We start from the raw sequence: 15,381 nt of genomic DNA on the forward strand, positions 1-15,381 counted from the left end.
GGTGTGGTATCCAAGGGTGGTGCACAGTACAGTAAGTAGTTTAAAGATGTGGTATCCAAGGGTGGTGATTAGGGAGTGGCAAGCTCTAGGCATCAGTCTCATGATCTGCCAATGGGAGCAAAATGTCAGAAGGCATTCCTTGTGGCTCCAGCAGTTGGGCCATTGCCTCAGGCCTGCTGTATGGCTGTCAATAAGACTTTCACCCTAGGGTCAAGTATGTCTCCCACACCCCCCCTTTTTTTTATTTTTAAGGTGAGGTATAATTTAGAATACATAGTGTACTGATATCAGTACAGGTATATTAAGCAAAGTACAATGGCTCAAGGGGTCATTGAATCAATAGCCCCCTCCCTCAAAATGGCAAGCTTTCTTAAGAGCAGGTTGTGCCAACTCCATGCCAACCAGTGGGAGTCGAGATTCTTTGCTTCGGCATTGTTGTCCCACCTCAAGGGTCACCCAGCATTATGGACTGTGCCTGACTTAGGTTGTTCTGTCTCTTGGGCTCTTACCCATCATTGACTACCAGCCCTCGAAGGGTGAGTCCCTTGGTATGGTCCAGCAGAAGGAGAGGCAGTGTATCAAGATTTGGCCTGTACAAAGTCCTCTTGAGGGGCTAAGAATTCCAAAAAAGCTGATGGAGCGGGTTTGTCCCATCAAGGGTAACGATGGGGATTAGGGAGTGGCAAGTTCTAGGCATCAGTCTCACAGTCTGCCAACAGGAGTATATATCGCAAGGCATTTCCTCTAGCTCTGGCAGTTGGGCCATTGTCTCAGGTCCGTTGAATGGTTGTTCTGAAAGATTTTACACCTATGCTCAAGCCTAATTTTCATATCTCTAGGTTGGTAAGGGCAAGGAACAGCGTGTCCTTGTTTGCAGAGACATGCCTGGCAAGATCTGGAGGTAGGGCAACAGCTAACTGAACCAGAGAAATATGAATTTTAACAAAATTATCAAGATCCTTAACAGTGCAGGGTCCAAAAATCAGGAGTTAGCAGTAATGATGGCACACAAAGGTGCGCTGCTTCCTCTAGGGTCTGCCATCTCCGGGGTTGGTGGTTGTGGAGGGAGGTTTTCCATCGCAGGCAATTCTGATATTCTGGGCTGGGATCCAGATGGGGGCTTGAAGATTATCTGGAAAGACACAAGCATAGCCTCGCCCTTGTGTTAATAATAGGTGTGGACCTTTCCATTCACTTGTGAGAGGGTCCTTCCATCTCACCATGGGAGCAGGAGTGGGCTGAGTGAATGCTCCCCAATGCTTTATTGCTCGTTGTATAACAAAATTTGGATCCTTATAGCAGGGTCCTTTTACCTAAAGCTGCCTAGCTACTGCAGAGGAGAGTCTGGGCAAGATCCATAAGTGAGTCAAGGAGAGAAGAGGCAGAGGCTGGTGGTTAACGATTAAGTGCTTGTCTAGCCAACATGTCTCTCTTGACTTGCATCAGCCAATGTAGATGCAATGGAAATTATTGGCACCAAAAGCAGCATTACACTTGGGGCACTTCCACTGGTGAGTGTCATAGCGCGTCTTCACACACTCAAAGCAGAATACATAAAAACACTTGGTTAAGCACTGCATCCTTTTTTCACATATTACAGCAAGGACAGGTCAGTCGTGTCTTGTAGTTCTTTATCTCTTCCATCAGAATCTCATCACACTTCGGCACATTGTCTCACTTTTTGGTGGTCTCCAGCTTCCTTCGAAGTCTAGAGATGACCTCCTGGACTCATTTGAAACTGAACAAATCCTTTGCCTTGGTGACACTGTTCTCCACAATCTCATCCTGAAAGTCATGGAGCTTTTTCTGAGCCATCTCCAGTTGCGCTTTGAGGTCGTCTGCAAGCTGGGCCGCCTCCATTGCCTTGTGCTTATTTATCTCCAGGGCTTGGGAGCTGAGGCCCAGCTCCTTCTCTCCTGTGCCGATGTTACTCTGAAGAAGGTGCTCCTTCTCTTCCAGTTTTCTCACTACTTGTAACTGGGCATCCACCTGAGTCTTCAGAGTCAGCTAACTCCTCCTTTTCCTCTTTAAGCAATTTATGGATATGATTGGACTTGATCCGCTCTGACATGAGCTTGAAATTTGCATCATCTTTCTCCCCCAACTGCTGCATTAAGCAGATATTCTGCTCTTGCATGTCTTCAAAGGCCTGGCCTGTGACATCCATCTCAGAGAGGAGAGCTTCTTCCTCCTGCTTGGCCATGGCCAGCTTCTTCTGCAGGTACTCGATCTGCTCCTCCACAGCCCAGATCTTCCTCAGGGCATTTTCATCAGCCATTTTCTTGTTCTCTTTCTTCTCCTTATCCTCCAGATCCTTGAGTCTTTGTATGAGATCTTCTGACTCTGCCTTAGACGTCTTCTCAGCTGCCGTTAACTGCACTTTGTCTCTCTGTTCTTTTGGGGCAGAGCTATACATGTTGAGCAGCAGCTTCATCTCCTTCCAGCTCTCTTGTGCTTTCTTGAGTTTAATCATCAATTGCTTGATAATTTTTGCTTCCTTTTTTCTTCCATCATCATGTTTCCCCTCTCTTTATTACTAGTAGTTAGAACAACCACCATATTGCAGAGGCTATCTCTTCCCCACAGGTTATGTGGAAGCCCTGCAGCTAGGAGCCGTTTAATAGCTCCCGTATTGCCATCTGGGTCAGTCCAGACCATGGGACGTTGGACCTGTAAAGTATTTTGTAAGCCCCCAACACCTTGTATAGGGGGTCCAGGCTTATGGTGCCAATGAGACAAGGCTTCTTCCTGTCTGATTACAGTAATATCAGCCCCTGTATCAATTAGGCCTTTAAACTTATGGCCATCTAGGGAGAGTTGCATCCTAGGCTTATGCAAACCAATAGGCATTGTCCATTGGACTTGGGGGGTGTATTTCCTTACTTCCTCTCTTTGAGTGGCTCCCCGTTGCCCGTTTAAAGGCACCTTTTTTATGGGTTTACCATCTGCATCCACCTTAGACCTACATTCTCTTGCCCAATGAAAGCCTTTGTGGCATCTTGGGCATTTTGAAGAGGGAACCTGGCTCCTTTTGGCCTCTTTCATAATCTTATTAGGACAGGTAGGTGACCAATGGCCCTGTCCCCTGCAGGCCCAACATTTGCCTTTTTCCAGATTGGCCTGAGGTTGATGAGCAGCCAGTGCCTCAGCAAGGGCCACAGCATGGGCCCACGCAGTCCCCACATCTCGGCAGGCCAGAATCCAATCAGAGACTTCCTTGTGTCTAATGGGTCCTATGGCAAGGCGACACTCTGTAAAGTAGCCTTCATAGGCAAGATCCTTGAGCAAGGCATCGGCAGCTCCCTGATGACTGATCTTTCTATTTATACTTTGTTGGCATCTCTCAACAAAATCAGAGAAAGACTCGCCTGGTTTTTGTATCAATTTGGTTAGTTTGGTATCACTGTGAGTCGGCATACTTCAAAATTGCCGCGTCCTATTAGAGCATCAATTCCAATGTTTTGGACATTGGCATTTCTATTGCGCTCTGCCTGTTCACATTCATCTTGGTAAGCAGCTTTCCATAAAAGGAAATCGCCTCCCTATAAGCAGTCACGGGCCATATTCTGCCAATCATGGGGGGTATTGGCCAAATGACTAATTGTATCTAATAACTGACCAAACCAGGGGGAGTGAAATTGCTGCCTTATGCAGCTTCCTTAAGGTATCATGAGAATATGGATTCCAGACATTAGGGTTCTGTTGTCCCTGACTGACAGTAACTGGGAAGAACTGTAGAAAATCTCCCATTGTAACATAGAAGAGGGGCCTAGGTGGGAGGGGCTTCCAGTCCTCATCCGGAAGGGAGGGGCAGGTGGACTGGAGGGGAACTTCCTTAAAGCTAGCACAAGATGGTGGAAAGTAGCCATTGCCCTGTAATGGCGGAGCAGAGGCTGTCCTAACTTCCTGTTTTCCATCAAAGCTAATACAAGATGAGAGAGGGTAGCCATCACCCTGTAATGGCGGAGCAGAGGCTGCCCTAACTTCCTGTTTTCCATCAAGGGAGCTCTCAAACCCCCATTCCTTATTTTTTATAGCATCATTAACAGTCATAATTTTATCAGAACAGGAATCCGTTAGTTTTGTTTTAACTGGAAATGCCTGGGACAGGCCATCCCCACCGTCCTGTTGTTGTATTTGCTCATCTATCTCCTTAAATAGGGGATTGTCCTGTTTAGGGGCTTTGGGGGAAACCCCCTGAAGGGAGGCCAGAATGGCTGTCACAATGGGGTAGAACAGCCCAGACTGTGGGCGTCCCTCCCTGACTTCTCTACGCTGGGCCAAGAATAAAATGCAAGCCCATTGTTCAGGATCCCAGCAATAAGTATCTATAAAACAGGGGGCAAGAGCTAGTACTTCATCTAAAACCTTAGTTACAGCCTTTTCTGTTACCATAATTTGCCTACTCCTGAGGAGAGAAACCAGTGCAGCAGCGCAGGGGCTGGCAGCAGCTGCATGACTATTCCCTATACCGGAGGTCACTCACCATGCAAGACATACCCAAAGGGACTCAGGAACAGTTCAGGAAGATGGTCATTAAAGACAGGAACGACACGCTACAGCTCTGTGGGGCAGGAGGCTTCGTGCCCCACGTTGGGCGCCAGTTGTGGTCGTCAAGTGGCTGCTCTCCTCTGTCTATGGCCACTCTCCTGCTCTCTTAGTTCCCCTGTTCAGCCGTCCAGTCCAGACCCCAGGGCTGGTGAGGAGACTGTGTCAGCAGAGCCACATCAGACACAGGAGACCAGGTTCAGTAATGCAGATCTTGTTTACTGCAGGAAGGCACAAGCTTATATAGGGGTAGTGGTCCAATCACAGCACAGCAAGTAGTTTAAAGGTGGCGTATCCAAGGGTGGTGCACAGTACAGTAAGTAGTTTAAAGGTGAGGTACCCAAGGGTGGTGATTAGGGAGTGGCAAGCTCTAGCCATTAGTCTCATGATCTGCCAATGGGAACAAAATGTCACAAGGCATTCCTCTGGCTCCAGCAGTTGGGCCGTTGCCTCAGGCCTGCTGTATGGCTGTCAATAAGACTTTCACCCTAGGCTCAAATCGGTCTCCCACAGTTGTATATTTACTTCATTTGGGTATTACAGTAAAACTTACTTCGTAGAAGGTGTTTGAAATTTCTCCCTCTGTTTCTATTTTTTTGAACAATTTATGTAGTATTGGCTGTATATCTCCTTTAAAGGTCTGGTAAAGTTCCACTGTGAATCCATCTTGGTCTGGGTGTTTTTGTTGGGAAGCTTTTTATTATTGCTTCAATTTCCCTATGTTACATGTTTGTTCAATTGCCCTCTTTTGGTTTAACTTTGGTATTTCCACTGAATTTGGAAATTTGTCCAATTTTTTAAGATTTTCTAATATAATACAATATTGGCTTTTACAGTATTCCCTTATAATTTTCTGGCTTGTGTTGGTGTCTGCTGTGTTATTTTAAACTTTGATCTCTGATTTCGTGACAAGTTGATGTGCACATTTATTTGGTTTCCTGGTCTATGTGTTTATCTAATATATAAATATCTTTTCAAAGGACCACCAACTCTTAGATTCATAATATTTATTGTTTTCTTTGCTTCTATTTCATTGACTTTTGCTTTCATTTTTGCTAATTTTCCTTATCTTATGGGTTTGAGTTTGCTTTATTATTGCTTTTACAGACTTTTGAGTTGTGCTATTAAGTCATTGATTGTGCTCTTTCTGGTTTTTTAATGTATGCCCTTAGAGCTATTGGCTTCCCATTTAGGACTGTGTTTAATGTGTCACAGGAGGGTTGTTTTTTTGTATTATTATTTTAACTTAGTTTCAGGAACACATTTATTTTTTTTCTTGATTTCTATTGGAATCAGTTTGCACTGAGGAATGTATTGTTGGATCTCCACAAGTTCATGTAGTCACTACAGATGCTTTATGTATTGTTTTGTTTAATTCTTTAAAAAATGTTTTATTTTTATTTATTTCATGTGTATGAGTGTATAGCCTACATGTACGTGAGTGCACCCATTCCATGCAATGCTCAGGGAGGTTGGGAGGGGGGGTCAGATCCCCTAGAAATGAAGATACAGATGGTTGCTAATTGCCATGTTTGTGCACACCAGTTCCTCTGCAAGAGCAGTCAGTGTTCTTAATGCTAAGCCATCTATCCAGTCCCTCATTTTGTTCTTAGCAACAAGATTTCCATGTAGCCTCTGTCTCATAGAGACTTTAATTCCATCTGGGATTAAATGCATGTGCCACCAAGTTGGGATCATTAGAGCTGTTTTTGCTGTTGATTTTAACCTTTATTGCATTATTATCCTGTAGAATATGTGGAATTATTATTATTTTTTTATTTATTGAGGTTTTCTTTTGTTTCCATGTATGTGGTCTATTTTAGAGAAATCTTCATGGGCACATGAATAGGATATGTATTCTTTGGTGCTTGGATGGAATATTCTGTCTGTTAGGTTCATTTGACCTATGATATCATTTGTTTCAGATTATTTTATTTTTTGTCCAGTTGGCCTGTCTATTGGAGACAGTAGGATATTGAAGTCCCCTTACTATTATTGTCTTGGGTTAATCTGTTTCTGGAGTTCAACAGTATTGTTGGTATGAAATAAGGTACACCAGAGTTTGGTGCATATAAGTTCACAATTGCAATATCTTGTTTATTAATTATTCCCCCTATCAGAATGAAGTGATATTCTTTATCGCTTCTGATTCTATTTTTCATTATTATTTTCTTTCTTTTTTGAGTTAATTTTTTATTGAGGTTTTGCAACTTCATACATCAGTTCTTAATCAAATTCAGACCCTCTCCCCCATCAATGCCTCCCCCATCTCCCCACCAACCTCATGTATTCCACCACACACGCTAAGGCCTATTCTTTCAGGCATTTGTACCCAAGAATCCTTCAGTACAAATAGTCCACTGGAGTCCAGTCAGGACATCTAATGATCATACATAAGTCATACTCTCCCTCTCCCAACAGTAATTAGTCTCGAGTAGTTCTCAGTGTACTGATGGCCACCACTCATTTCTCTACTTCCCTCTGGGCCCCCTCAAAACTGAATTGACATGGGTCCTGTTGGTACCATTGCCACAAAAACATGTGTGCAAGTTTCCAGTGACCCTGAAGCCTCTAGTTCCCTGTATTCATGCACCAGCCCCGGCTCTTACAATCTTTTGTCCCCTATTCCACAATGGTCCCTCAGCTGTGCGTGGATGAAATTCCAGATAGAAGTCCTATCTTACACTCTAAAGTGTCTTAATTTTTAAAACTTAGCCAGTTGTGGCCTTCCAGATGCATAGCATTCTGTTGTATAAGGAAGCTTTGCTGGGGAGAGTTGGGGAATGTACTGGTTTTCTCTCCACTCCTTATTCTACTATGGTCCACGAGCCTCTACTTGGTTGTAGAGGTTCAACTGTAGATGTGTCAGCCAGTACTGAGCATCTCTCAGACATATGTTCTCTGTGTCTAACCAGATGTGCAATTCCGTAGTAGCTGTCATCTGTTACAAAAAGAAGGTTCTTTGATGAGTTCTGTATAGTATGTTTGTCTGCAAATATAAAGATAGATATTTAGGATATAGTAGGAAGTTTCATTTACCTTGAGATATGAAATAGAATTTTCTCCAGGATCTATGTCCTTTCCTGCCATGTGTATTTGGCTGAGTTTACAGTGCCACCCACGAGCTTGCTTCTATTGAGAGGGTTTCAAGTCCAATAAGATAGCTGTTGATTGCCCCCCAGATACCAGAGGTAGTTTGCCAGGCCAATTGCTAGGGTTATTAGGATTAGGGCTGGGTTGGACCATTGATTTTTTTTCTCCCTTGGCAGTTTGCATATCATCATCTAGTGTTACGATAGCCAAACTTCAGTTAGAAGGCTTCATCTCCTGTTCCATTGTTTCAAGTCCTATATCCCAACTATATCCTGCCCTCTAGAGTAGGATTTTATCTACTAGTTCTGGGAGATAACCAAGAGGTTTGGTAATATCCTGTGTTATATTGGGAGTCTCCTGGACCACCTTCACCAATCACTCCAAGGGACGTATCTTCTGTATGGCATTGTGTTCCCTGCCAAGCAGCTCCCAGGTACTAATTCTGTTTTGTGAGATACTAAAATCATCACAACTGCTAGTTTCTTAATGTCATTTGGTTTGAATAATTTTTTCTATCCTTTCACCTAAGGCTCTATTCTTGAAGGTAAGATGCAGATCACAGAAAGATGGATATCGTTTCTTAATCCACTGAAGAAATCTTTGACATTTTACTGGGGAGTTGGGCCATTGATATTTTAAATTCTTATCCAAAGATGTGTATTTGTTACTGTAATTTTATTTTCTGTTTGTGTTCCTAATCTTATTTGTGTTTCTGAACTTTATACCTTCATTTCTTTTCTTTCTGTAATCTCTTGTGTATGGTATTTCTTTCTTCAGTCTTCTGTATTGCTTTGAGCAATCTCTGTAGGACTGGTTTATGGACATGATTTATTTCAGACTCTTTGTATCAGGGAAGATTTTTCTTCCCCCTTCAACTCTGACAATTTACTGAGTGAAGTATTCTGAGTTGGTATATATGATCTTTTGGTAATTGAAATATTTTGTTCCTGACTCTTCTGGCTTTCATACTTTGCATTAAAAAGTCATCTGTAATTCTGATGAGTTTCTCTTTATATGTAAATTGTTGTTTTTCCCTTGCAACTTTTAACATCTTTTCTTTTTTCTATACAATCAGTGTTTTTACTGTGATATGCTGTGGGAAGTTTCTGTTGTGGTTCTTTCTATTTGATGTTCTATGTGTTTCTTTTGTCTGTATGAGTATGCCTTTCCTTAATTTAGGGAAGTTTTCTTCTGTAATCCTGATGAAGATCTAGTCAATACCAGTGATCTGAAGTTCTTCTTCTAAGCCTGTGATGCACAGATTTGGTCTTTTTACAGTATCCCAACTTTTCTGCACATTTCATTCTCATGTTTAAAATTTTTTTTTTTCATATTACTTGTTTGAGTGGTCCAATTCCTAAACTTTATCATCCTGTCATGATATTTTGCTTTCCATTTGATTGATTTTTCTGGTGAGGCTTTCTCCTGTCATTTATAATTGACTTATTGAGGTTTCTAAATTCCATCTTCATTTCAGTTTGAATTTTCTTCACTATTTCTATCTCTCTCATGAATTCACTTTTCACATTCTAAATTGTCTTTGTCATTTCATTCAGCCATATATTTGTATTTTCTTGAGATTCATTCAGGAATTTATCCCTATCCTCTTTGAGTTTCTTGAGATGTTTGTGTGTTCTTGAAGTCGTTGTATTTTTCTATCATGTTTATTTGTTTTTTTGGTTTTTTTTTAAAGATTATGTGTCCTGGGGTTTCTCTTGGTAGTTCGCATTGTAGAACACTTCTTTAAGACTGGTAGGATTTGGTAAGGACATATTGTCTTGGCTTTCGATATCATTTATGATTTTGCATTTTGGATTTTTTTTTCTCTATGTGACTGATATGAAGTTCTACCCTGCTTTTTTTGCGTTGAAGTTTGATTCTGTTTTCATTGTGTATGCAGCTTGATTGCTGTTTGATCAGGTATTTTTACTTAGTTGGTATTTTCAAGTTCTCACTTTTGATTTATGTTTGGAGCCATTGGATGGTTCCAGATCAGCTAGTCTAGTGCTCTCCAGAAGGGCAAAGGGGCCTGGGCACAAGGCAGGTCAATAGGGTCAAGGTAGGCCAGTTCTAACTAGATGAGTAAATATGATCCTTGGAGCACTGGAAATGAGGCAGATCTCTGTGCAGCAGGACGGTGACCAATTGGTCAGGATCTGGCTTCTCACCAGACTAGTCAGGCATTTCTCAGCTGTAACAGTTGGAAGGAGCATTAGGCCAAAATACAGCAGATGGCATAGGGCAGCCTAGTTTAATAAGCTAAATTGAGCAAATGTGAGCCCTGGAGCTACCTGAATGGGTGTGGTCCCAAAGCAGGAGATGGTGACCTGGTGGAGAGGGCAGATATCTGGCTACTCCACTAACTGCTATTAGTTGGGCTACTAGGTTGCTCTGTGTTAACACTGTGGGAAGGAGGAGACTGGGATTAGTTGGGCCCTCTCCTGCAGGTGCAGTGGCAGCAGGAAGCAGAAAAGGGCCTAGGCCTAGGGAGGGCAAATGGGGAGAGGGTGGCATAGTTTTTATATTTCAGAACATTTCTTCTGAATCCCACGGTTTCAGATGAGAAATGTGCTATTGTTAATTAAATTTGGCATCACCATATACATCATTTCTCACTGACTGTGTTTTTACTTGGCATTAAGATGTTTGATTACGCTGTGTCTTGGGAGATATTTTACCTTTGAGTTTCAGTCAGTTTCCTGAGTTTCTCTTTGATTTTGTAGGTTTATACTACTTTAATGAAATCTTGTTAGCTTCTTACTCTTTTTACATAATATTTGTGGTATTTTGTTCTTTGTCTGTTTTAGTTTTTCCCAGTCTATTTCTGCTCTACAGATTAAGTAAATCCTGTTGGTTAAATAAATGGATTTGTTTTCCATCATTTCACTCTATTAATGAATTAATTTTGTAAATTAAAAAAAATTCAGTGAGTGAAGTTTCTTTAATTTTCATTTGGCCTTTTTAACTTTTATTTTTTTTTTCTTTTTTGCTTCAATTTTACATTTTTTCATTGATCTATTGTTGAGGCATTTTATGGTGTGAGATAATTCTATGTATATGTTTTATTAGATTATTCATATCAATTGATAATTTCTTTTCATCTAAAGTATAATGTAGGTTCTTAGTATAACAAATTATTCACTTTTATCCTGAATGCTTTTTTATTAGGTGAGGAGATTCTAGATCATATAAATCTTTTATTTTAGAAAGTATTCACTGTACTTGAGATTAGCATGTGAAGCATGGTCTAATTTGGAGATTGTTATTTCAAGAAGAGTTGAAATTTTAGAGTTTTATACTACTAATTTGCTCATCTTCCTATATGTAAAATTATCAGGGCATCTTTTGGTCTCTGCTCGTAGTCGCCATGTGGGTTTCCAGCCTGGCCATCTAAGTGTTTCTTGATTGGTAATGAGGGTCCATAGGGTTAATAAATGATGTCTTCTTTTATTAGATTTTCCTTGTAATGAGATTTCCTCAGAGACTCTTAGGGGCAGACCACCAGCTGGGGTCAGTTATTGCTGTCACTTCCTCTTGCTCACACCAGTTTTACCCTTAGGGGAGGGAGCTTCATGCCTGTGAGAACTTCCTTTCTCACAGCATTTGTTATGAAATTTCTCTTGCATATGAGAAATGGAAAACAGCTTCCAGTTTGGAGTACTTGTCTTGTCTGATTATTTCTCATTATCTTAATGCCTATCTCCAAGTCTCTCAGGAAAGCATGGAGAGGACTGTATCTGGGGACCCCACTGAACCCAGAAAAATATGTTATAGCCCAAATGCTAATGGACTTGTTTTAGTAATATATCATCTGGGAAACTTAGGTTTCTCAGGTATTGAGATTAATGATTTAACAAACTCACTTGGTGTTTGGGGGTGTATTAGTTACATTTCTGTTGCTGTGATAGAAACACTGACCAAAGTAATATATAAAAGGAAGAATTTATCTGAGCTTACAGCTCCAGGGGAATTACAGTCGGTCATAGCAGGGAGGCATAGTGACAGAGGTGGCTAGAGCGGAAGCTGAAGCTAGGCCCTACATCTTCAAGCAGGCACAGGAAGCAAGAGATCCACAAGATATCTGACAAGGCTTAAGAACTCTTTAAGCTGGCCCCCAGTGGACGTGCTTCCTACAGGATAGCCACATTTTTATTTTTATTTTTATTTTGTGTGTATGCATGTATTGCCTGCATGTAGGTAATTGCTCCCATGTCATGCGGTGCCTGTGGAGGACAGAAGAGGCAGTTGGATTCCCTCGGACTGGAGATACGGACAGTTGTTAGCTGCTATGTGGGTGCTGGGATTTGAACCCAGGTCTTCTGCAAGAACAATCAGTGTTCTTAACCACTGAGACATCTCTCCAGCCCATCTTCTTAGACCTCTCAAAACAACACCACCAACTGGGGACAAAATGGCCAAATACTTGGAGCCTATATGGGGCATTTTCAGTCAAACCACCAGAGAGTGCAAGGTTCTCCTTTGTTCTGGGAATAATTGACTTACTTAGTGTACTTTTGTGCCTGGGTTCTCCAGGGGAACCCAAAACAAGGTGGGTTTCAGCTTCTAGTATGAGAGTTTACAATATCCCTGGTTTCTTCAGTTACTGGACTTTTGAGGTCCCTTTATAGTCACAGGGGAATTCAGAGTCACCCCTTGGGGTTCTTAGTCTCATTAATAAAATAATTTAAGTATGGACTGAAATGAATGCTCAAGGGCAATTTTATTAGTGTTTAAAAGAAAAATCCCCAGGTAGGCAGACTGTAAATCTAAACTGCTCAGAAGAATATAATGAAGTAAAGAAGGAAAAAAGCCATGCAGATTGAACTGGCATAGAGGGAAGCTATATGGTGGATTACCAGTCACATGGTGGGAAGCTGTGATGGTTTCAATGAAAGTTTACTGTATGGACTCCATGTACTTGAACACTTGGTCCCCAGTTCATGGTGCTGTTTAGGTAAGGTCAGGAAACCGTTAGAAGGTGTGTTGATGCTGGAGGAAGCATGTCACTGGGGCCGAACTTTTAGAGTATATAGCTTGCCCGGTTCCAATCTGCCTCTCTTTCCTTCCTCTGCCTGCTTGAAGATGTGAGTGCTCAGTCTTTTGCTTTGACCACCTAGTTCTGCTGTGCTTCTCCTGGCCATGCTATTATGGTTTCTTGCTCTAGAATATTGAGTCAAATAAATTCTTCCTTCTATGAGTAGGTTGGGTCATGGTGTTTGATCACAGCAACAGAAAATAATGAATACAGGAGGAGAGCTTGATAGAGTGTAAGGAGCAATATTTTTGAAATCTCAAAGTGTTATAGAAAGCATACTCACAAAAGAAATAGAGAGAAGAAAAGAAATAGAGAGAATTCCTTTGCTGAGGAATTTAGAAAAGTGAACAGACTTACAAAATTACATGACTTGTCACAGTAAGCTGCTGCTCTAAGGGTAGGGGGGCGGTTCAGGGAAGGGAAAGCATGTTATCTTATGTACTAACTCTTCTGCCTATCTCTTTGGCATGGCTTAAGGTGAACTTGCCTTCCTAAGAATGTCTCCTTGGATAAGCTGATCAGCCTGTCTCAACTGAAATGCTAGGTCTCCACCAAGCCAGAGATTCTATTTTCTTTGCCAGGAGTTTTCACTCAATGGGTCTTTATTGTCACTTTAACACTAGGTTTGTAGTTCTTAGAATCCAAACACAGTTTTTATCTTACTAGCTTTTAATATTTGCTTACCTCTATTGTTATTTTGAGGACTGATAGTTATAATTAGTGGAGAAAGGGGGAGATGCATTTGTACTGTATTGTTTAAACTTAAAATCTCAAGGACAATAGTGTATATTTCTTATACTATGAATCATCTTAATAAACATTTTACTATCACTTTATGTATAACTATTTCTATAGTTAACTATATATAACTATTTCACTATTTTTGTAGTAATTTCTAAATCTTCAAAACCCCAATGAAATAATGTAAACACAATTATCTTTCTAATGTAGTAAAAAAAAACTAGTGTTACTAATAAACATTTACTATTCCAGTTATGATTTATGAACACATGTGTACAGAAATTATTCAAGTTCATTCATCATTTAAGGACAAAAAAACTGTTTAATAATGCTTTTTTATTACATGCTTTCTGTATAGAATTTCTCAACAGTTAAATATATGCTACTCTTTTCTGCACTTGTGGATAAAACAAGAAATGAAAGTGATAATGCCTTTTCCTAAGTGAGCATACATTTCTGAAAGAGAAGCAATGTTTAATCTCTGTTCAAAATAATACAGTTAATTTTGAATTTATTTTAAACCAACAGATCAGGCTTATAATGTTTATGTCAAAAATTTTTGAATCAAAATTCTCTGTTTCCTGCAGGTTTACCCATCTGTATTTAAATTTTGACTGTGTGTACAATAACAATTTTATTTAAAATGAACTTAAATTACTTAGTTCATATTCTCAAACAAAGGCTTTTTAAGACAATTCACTACCAAAATCTAGAAATAACAAGCTATTGAAATGAGGTGTAGTTTGTGTCACATTTATTCACAAATAAGTACTTGAAGAGACACACTTACAGTGTTAATTCTTCATAAGTATTCCAAGTTTTGTCCTCAGATAAAATAGTTTCTGCTTCTCATTGGTGATGTAGCATGTGTGAGCCTGCTTCACATGTGACATAATTTATCGAGGATGGATTTGCAATTAATAGTAGATGAGTAATCAGGACAAAGTTAATTTTGTGGTAGGGCAGTAAAACTGCTTAGCAAAGATGTACACTCTGACACTTTAAAATAAAAAATAATAAAAATCTCAGGAAATGTGCTTCTGCATTGGCATGTCCACCTGCTACCTCCTGGTTATGCTGGGCTTTCACAACTGCCTTTGACACCATAATTTAGCACTAGGCACAGACTCTCTCCTAATGACACCATCCTTTGAGCAGCACACTAATAGATCATGGGCTGATGATGTTCATTAATGATGAATCACACCAATGTATCATTTTCTCTGTCACACAGGTGTTTTATCAGATTAATTTCATTGGAGCAATGACCTGTGATGATGATGCATGGTTTAAGGATAATGCAATTCCAGAAGAAATGAAATTTAGAATTAAACCCATTTTCAGCAGCTTTGAAGCTCTATTGAAAAACTTCCTAGAAACAATGTGTGCAAATGGGACATGCATTCAAATGTCAAGTGCACATTCTGTTATTTATGCAGGACAGAACAAAGCAACTCCTGTTTGTTATTAACATTGTTTAAAAGCCAAAACATGAAAATACTGAAATAATAAGCTTTGACTCCTTTACTCATATATAGTAAAAATAATATATGAAAGTGACATTTTCCTTTGTACATATGAATAAAAAATTTAGAAATCATTAGTAGAAAATTGTAATAAGTCATTTGTGATGATAATTAGAAGTGTTAGTTATAGCTTGTTTAATTTTTATTTTCAATTATAAAGTTGAATATCAATTAGTACATTACCTTTATATGGTTACTATCTAACTGATATTGACATCATTAAGGGTTTATTCAGCCATGTATTTTAAACAATTTTTTCTTAAAACCTGACTCACTTTTCTTCAAGTTGATACCAACTACTTATTTCAGGTAACTCTATCCTTTACCATATAGTAATGGAATTCAATTTAGTACATCACTATTTGGCATAACACTGCACATTAAATTCATAGCTGCTATGAATAATTTCTCTTACATTAATTTATAATGTTGTTTGTC

General features: G+C 40.0%; 1 pseudogene; it reads right to left on the minus strand.

The window, feature by feature from the left end:
* Positions 1-1,442: 1,442 nt before the first annotated feature.
* LOC103733798 lies at positions 1,443-2,658 on the minus strand (annotated as a pseudogene).
* Positions 2,659-15,381: the final 12,723 nt, after the last annotated feature.

Source organism: Nannospalax galili, unplaced genomic scaffold (assembly GCF_000622305.1).
Source record: "Nannospalax galili isolate Female #2095 unplaced genomic scaffold, S.galili_v1.0 scaffold176, whole genome shotgun sequence".
Taxonomy (NCBI): Eukaryota; Metazoa; Chordata; class Mammalia; order Rodentia; family Spalacidae; genus Nannospalax; species Nannospalax galili.